A 6511-nucleotide genomic window follows, 5' to 3' on the forward strand; every position below is an offset into this window, starting at 1 on the left:
TCCTTATTATTGGAACTAATATATTTTTTCTTTTCTTTCAAATCATAAATTTCAGGTCCCTTCCTCTCCTAACATAAACCTTACCATATGTGTAAACCACATAAAGCATGATAAGGGCCAGATCTATTTAGAGTAGTATTGTGTCCTTGAATCTTAATCACCTACCTGACAAATACTACACGCTCCATAAATATTTGATAAAATATTTGCTGAATGAACAAATCAACAAAAGTGTTCTAAATATGAGGCAAGGCTTTAAATATGAGTGTTAGGAATCCAGAGAGTGATTCTTTTCTAATTCCATAATGTTCCCTAAGAAACTGCTACATGAAGGAAGATAGAACTGTGTGAAAACAAAGCAGGTTGCTAATAGGGAGTTAGAAATCTGGCAGAAACCTCTAGTAATGCAGGCAGTAACCCTATTTGGATGGTTACTTGGCATATCAAGCTTGCATCTCTGGAAAGTATCTGAGAAGTATTTGATTAATGTTCCAGGCCTCCTTTTCCGTTGAATAAAATGTAACTCGACTTTCCCCACTCATTCTGCTGAACTACAATGCATGGGCAGAATGTACTGGTGCTTACTGAGTAGAAGACAAAGACATATCTTCTCACACAGTATTCCGAGCATGAGTAAGATGTCAACAACATTTATTGAAAATCTGCTGGGTGAGAATACTTTGCTATCAGCCTTATCCCATTCAGATCACTGATTCTAACTAAAAACTTAACCTTATGCAATGCTTGAATTGGATTTGAACAGGGTATATTTTACATTTTGACTTGTCACTATGCTGTGGAATGAGGGTGAGGATTTGGGTGAGAAGGGTGACTAGAATCATTTTGCCTAGCATAAACTAACTACTTAATGGATCCACAGTCTTGGTCTTCAGCCAGAGTTTTGTATTGTAACTGTCTGGGGAGGATTTAATCAATTTTAATCAAAATTACCTCATTTTTAATTACTCCCTACTATCACCTCCCAGGGTAGGTTTCTGCTATGCCCTTGTTGAAGGAGTGGGGGAGTGTATAAATGTTTAAAGAGTGAAATATTCTTAATTTTATTAATAATTTTATTAACTTAATTTTAATTATGGCATCCTTTGTCCTCTGCACCATGAGAACAATTAACATAGTATGAACGTTCCTACAAAGCTCCCATAATCTCTCCTGTGTTGTTCTCATCCATATGACTATTCTCATCTATGGTATTATATAGTAACAAAGAGTATGAGGTCAATATTTGAGTCTGGGCTCAGGAACCTGTTTATTGAGTGACCTTGATCAAGTCAGTTAAGCTTTATGAGCTTCAATTTATTCATCTCTCAAATGGAAATAATATCTCCAATATCCTAGGGTTTATGTGATGATTAAAGGAAAGAAAGTACACAAAACTCAGCAGATGCCCAGAAGAGTCTTTGTATCAGCAAGAATGTGGCCAGAAAAATCCCAAACACTCTATGCATTATATCATGAAGGGATTTAATGCCAGGAATTAGATGCTTACAACACTTTTGGAAGATTAGTTTTGGGTGAAGGCCAGGGAGGACCACTGCTGGCTTTCAAGATATCAGGGTGTGCAGGAAATGCAGGTAGCAGTTCCTGATGATCTCAGCTGCCTTCAACACCAAAGTCGATAGTATGCAGGAATTTTTGCTGAAACCACTGCCAACCACGTTTTCCACGTTCCTATGAATTTCTGCCTCTGAGTGAAGAAAATAATGGCTTCTCTTTCTCTCTCTTCAGCCTCTTTAAGTTTATACAAAGTCTTCACATTAGTAGATTCTAAATTAGAATACATTTGGCATAATAATTTGCAAAATGTGGTTTCTAGACTTCTTATCCCTAAAATATAGGGAAGAACATGGAAAGGAGTGGGAATAGTGTTAAGATGCCAAAAGATAATCAAGTATAACACTTGACAAATGGTTAATAGAAATTTTCATTTATATTTTACGTCCTTCTGCCTCAGGGCTAGCACTGCATTTTCCAAATAAGACTTGGCATTCTACTCTGAAATCCAGCTCTATTTGGCTGAGGTATAATGACTTCTAACCAGCCTTGTGTAGCAGAAAGAATACAGGCTTTGGAGGCAGGCATAATGTTGTTGGGACACTTAATCCAGCAAATATTATATGGGTGTCCTTGTACAACACTGGATTTCTGGTGATCTCTCTAGGACCAAAGGTTCCAGTGGGACCTCTCTCTTTCTCTTGGCTTCAGCTCCAGACTTTCTCTTTCTCTCTCTCTCTTTTTACTGTTATCTTAATTTCTCCAGTAAATTCCACAAAATTATGTTATCTAATATGTCCACTTTTAGACTTTCTTAATTGAGGCTGCCTGAAACAGAAAAAGTGCTAGAATAGGAATCAAATCCTAACTGCAACACACAGAGGCTGTGCACGATTTAAACTTGAACTTATTCTTGCTGTGCCTTAGTTTCATTATTTTCAAAATGGTAACACTATCTACTTAAATTGTTCCCCTTCTCTGTTGAGCTAGTTGATGGGATAATTCAGCTCGTATTGATGTCTCAAGGCAGTAGCTATTGGTGGGAAGATTTTACATTCAGGAACTGTCCATAAGTTAAAACAGAGTAGTCAAGAAAGTTTGGAGGTTAAGAAAGATAGACCAAGGTTAATAAGCCAAAGAATAAATTTTTGAAACATGGATGGCCTGGTGTTGATATGGGTAATTGAAATACGAGAGCAAAAAGGTTGAAGAATCACAGAGGTAATGGCAAAAACCTAGAGGCTGTATGAGTGAAAATTGAAGTCAGACACTATGGCCAGTGCATGGGCATATTACATGCCTCTCACACCTGAATTCCTAGGACACTTATATCCATTTAATGGGCTAAAACAAAACAAATTTAATTTTACATAATTTCTCTGATAATTTAAAAAAGCTTAAAAAGAGGCTTAAAACATTATTAATCATTTGTAAATAAGGGATTACTATTAGTAGTAATGAGGTGTATTTATATATTCATTTGTTCATTTATATTCTCCAAGAACAGTCTTGCAGTGGTTGTGCCCATATACGCCTGAACTGAATGAATTCATTGTGGGTTTATGCATGTTTATATTGTTTTAAAATCACCATACACATGTCCCATAAAATTCCTAGTGTATTCTTGGAATTAAAAAATTATGATAAATTCAATCTCAATATCTGTAACTTTTTCTTTATACAAGTCAGTTTTCCCATTACAGTGTTTACAAAGAATGAAAAGCACAAAATATGGTATATGATATCACTTATATAGATGAGTTTCTATGTGGGAAATCCAGAAATTATATGCCCAGCATACTGGAAACAATTATCAGAAAAGACAAAAAGTCTAACAAATATATATGATACAAAGGGAAGAAAACAAATAATCAATAATGACACAATCTTATGATTGCCTTATAGCTTCCTTTCTTGTTACTCAAGTATGCCAACATCTCAGTTGCCAGAGTTGGTTTTTATGTAGCTCAAAGGGCATTGGATTGGAAAACTATATTTCATGAGTTCAAGTTCAGCTCTGTTAGTCACTATAAATTTGGACAGCCCATTTTTCTTCCTGCACCTGGTCTTATCATCAGGAAAGGGGAATAACTCCTATTGTGAATCCCTTTCGTTTACTCCATGGTGATACTGACACAGCTGTGACTTCTGATATTCCTGGAATTCCATCCTTGACTATATCCTACCTTATGTATTCACCTCTCTTTTTGGCCATAGAAAAATGTATTCCTTTTCTCATACCTCATTTCTTTGCTAAGGCATCTAGTAATCCTTCAGATGCCTTAGCATCTTTCTCTAATCTCCAGCTTTAATATATTGTGTAGATTCTCCTAGATAAGTTTATTGGGACAATAATGACCTGTTCCTCAAGGATGACTGCTATCAGTTGCTTCCCACTCTATATGTATAAACCTTTGAAAACTAGAGTCTATTCCTCTACCTTCTTGAATTTGTGTTAGCCTGTGACTGCTTTGACCAACAGAATATGGCAGAGCTGATGCTGTGTAACTTCTGAGATTAAGTCATAAACAACCATGCAGCTACTGCCTGGGTTTTTAGAACTCTCACTTTATAGAACTCTCACCCTCTGAGAAGCCAAGGGTCATGTAAGGAGTGTACCTTCATATGGAACATAGTGTGAGTAGAAGCAGCAGGGACATTTCTCTGATGGTGCTGTATTTAAGAAATACCTTAACAACAAAATAATTTAATAATTTTCATTTTATTATGAGCTTGATTACTCTGCTCCCAACCTATCCAGATATGTTTTTATGTGTCTGCTAGTTGGTGATGGAACTTAGTTTTATGACTAGCATCATGGGGAAAGTGATGTCCAAGCAGCACCCAGCTGTTCTAACCCTCCCAGCCCAGGCACCAAACATAAGTATAAAGAAACAATCTTATTATTATTTTCTGCAGGATCTCAGGCAGCAACACTATCAGAAGGCTTATGAAGTTTTTGATACACTTGCATGAGATTATGTATAACATTATGTAAGACTGGAAGACTAAATCCACAATATAAGTGGTAGGAGAGCATCCCCATGACATCAGGGTCTAATGATTATATTACCCTCTGCATGACCCAGAAGCTACCAATATTATAGAGTATTAGAATGGACTACTGAGGCCCTATTTTTATCACCTCTTTAGAGGTGATATTCTGTGAGCTTGGAATAGTGTCCTTTAGGCTATCTGATGTGTATAACTTTTCTATGGAAAAGAAGACTTCATGAGTCTGAGAACCAAGAGGTAAAAGTAAGAAATCGTTCTATTATAAAGACACATGCACATGTATGTTCATTGTGGCGATGTTTACGATAGCAGGGACCTGTAACTAACCCAAATACCCATCAGTGATAGACTGGACAAAGAAAATGTGGTACATATACACCATGGAATGCTATGCAGCCATAAAAATTGATGAGTTTGTGTCTTTTGCAGAGACATGGATGAATCTAGAAACTATCATTCTCAGCAGACTGACACAAGAACAGAAAACCAAACACTGCATGTTTTCACTTATAGGCGGGTGTTGAACAATGGGAACACTTGCGCACAGGGAAGAGAACAACACTCACAGGGCTCAGTGGAGGGTCAGAGGGAACAGAAGGGGAGGGACAGCAGGGGATGGGGATGATGGGGAGGGATAACACCGGGGGAAATGCCTGTTGTAGGCGATGGGCAGGATAAGGGGGATGGAGACAGGAAACCACCATGGCATGTATGTATCTATTGCAAAATCCTGCAGGACGCAGGATGTGCTCATGTGCCCCAGATCCCAAAGTATTAAAAAAAAATAAGACTATAACAAAAAAGGATCAAGCAAGAGTTAAGACTATAAAAAGAAAGTTAAGACTGCAACTCTTGTTTTAGTCATACCATCTCTCTGAAGGACTTACTGCAGGTCTTTTCACTTCCTTTCTTGTCAACTCTGGGATCTGCTGGGTAAGAGATCATGGTCCCAAGTGGAAACACTTCTGTCAGGGGACAGAAAAAGTCTCATTGAACTACAGGCTATTATGGTTTCCTAGGTTCTGTGAACACTTTGTATCTTGGACCAGCAAACAAAAAGAAAAGACACACTAGCCTGGCAATATGTAGAACACAGGTGATCCAGTAAAACATCCTCTGATACTCCATTCCTCAATTTTAACAATAAATGATAGATTATAGTGACTCTGGTCCGAGAAGCCATGGTGACAAGGGGCTTAGGCCTATCAGAAATGAAGTTCTGTGTCATTTACCTAAGTATCTCAGAGGTGGTAGCGGAGCATAAGAGGTTATGAATTGATAGTGGAAGAAAGAGGGTATGAGCATTTATTACCAACCCAAGACTAACTGTGATGGCAGGGCTCTAATTTGTTCTTTGAGCATCCTTATTTTAATCTTCATTTCAGGAAAATGATCTACCATAATCTTGGAAGAGATACTCCCCAAAAGTATTTGAAGACATAGATCTAAACAATCCAAGGCATACACAGTAGTAGAAATACAGATGTACTGCCTTAATCTGCCTGCCTTCAAGAAATGACTTGCTGCCCAGCTTTTAGACGTGTGGTCAGCTGACATCCTCTACTAGTTGTCACCTTTAGGGATTGGCTCAAGTGCAGAAACCTGCTTCTCCCAAGGTCACACACTTCCTAGGGCAGGCTGTATCTGATAATTGAGGAAGGTGGGGAAATAGATTCCCAGCCATTCTAGTCCTATGCAGGAAAGCTCTGGTGAACAATATTTAATCTGGAGCTTCCATAAGGGTTAACTAGGCTTTGTTGGGCCTGAATCACCGCTTAACATTTATTTTTGCTCAATCCTGCTTCACCTTTATTCCTTACATAAGTGTTGATCTCTAATTAAACATCTTGTATCCCAAACTGTGTCTCAGCATTTGCTTTCAGAAAACCCAACCTGTGAGTCCAGTAAACTTTTAAAACAACAGCTGGTTTCCCAAGCTAATACATTGATAGAAAAGTCTCTGGTGGTGATGAAACATACAGGA

This window comes from Sapajus apella, unplaced genomic scaffold, assembly GCF_009761245.1.
Source record: "Sapajus apella isolate SASKATOON/1434 unplaced genomic scaffold, GSC_monkey_1.0 scaffold93, whole genome shotgun sequence".
NCBI lineage: Eukaryota > Metazoa > Chordata > Mammalia > Primates > Cebidae > Sapajus > Sapajus apella.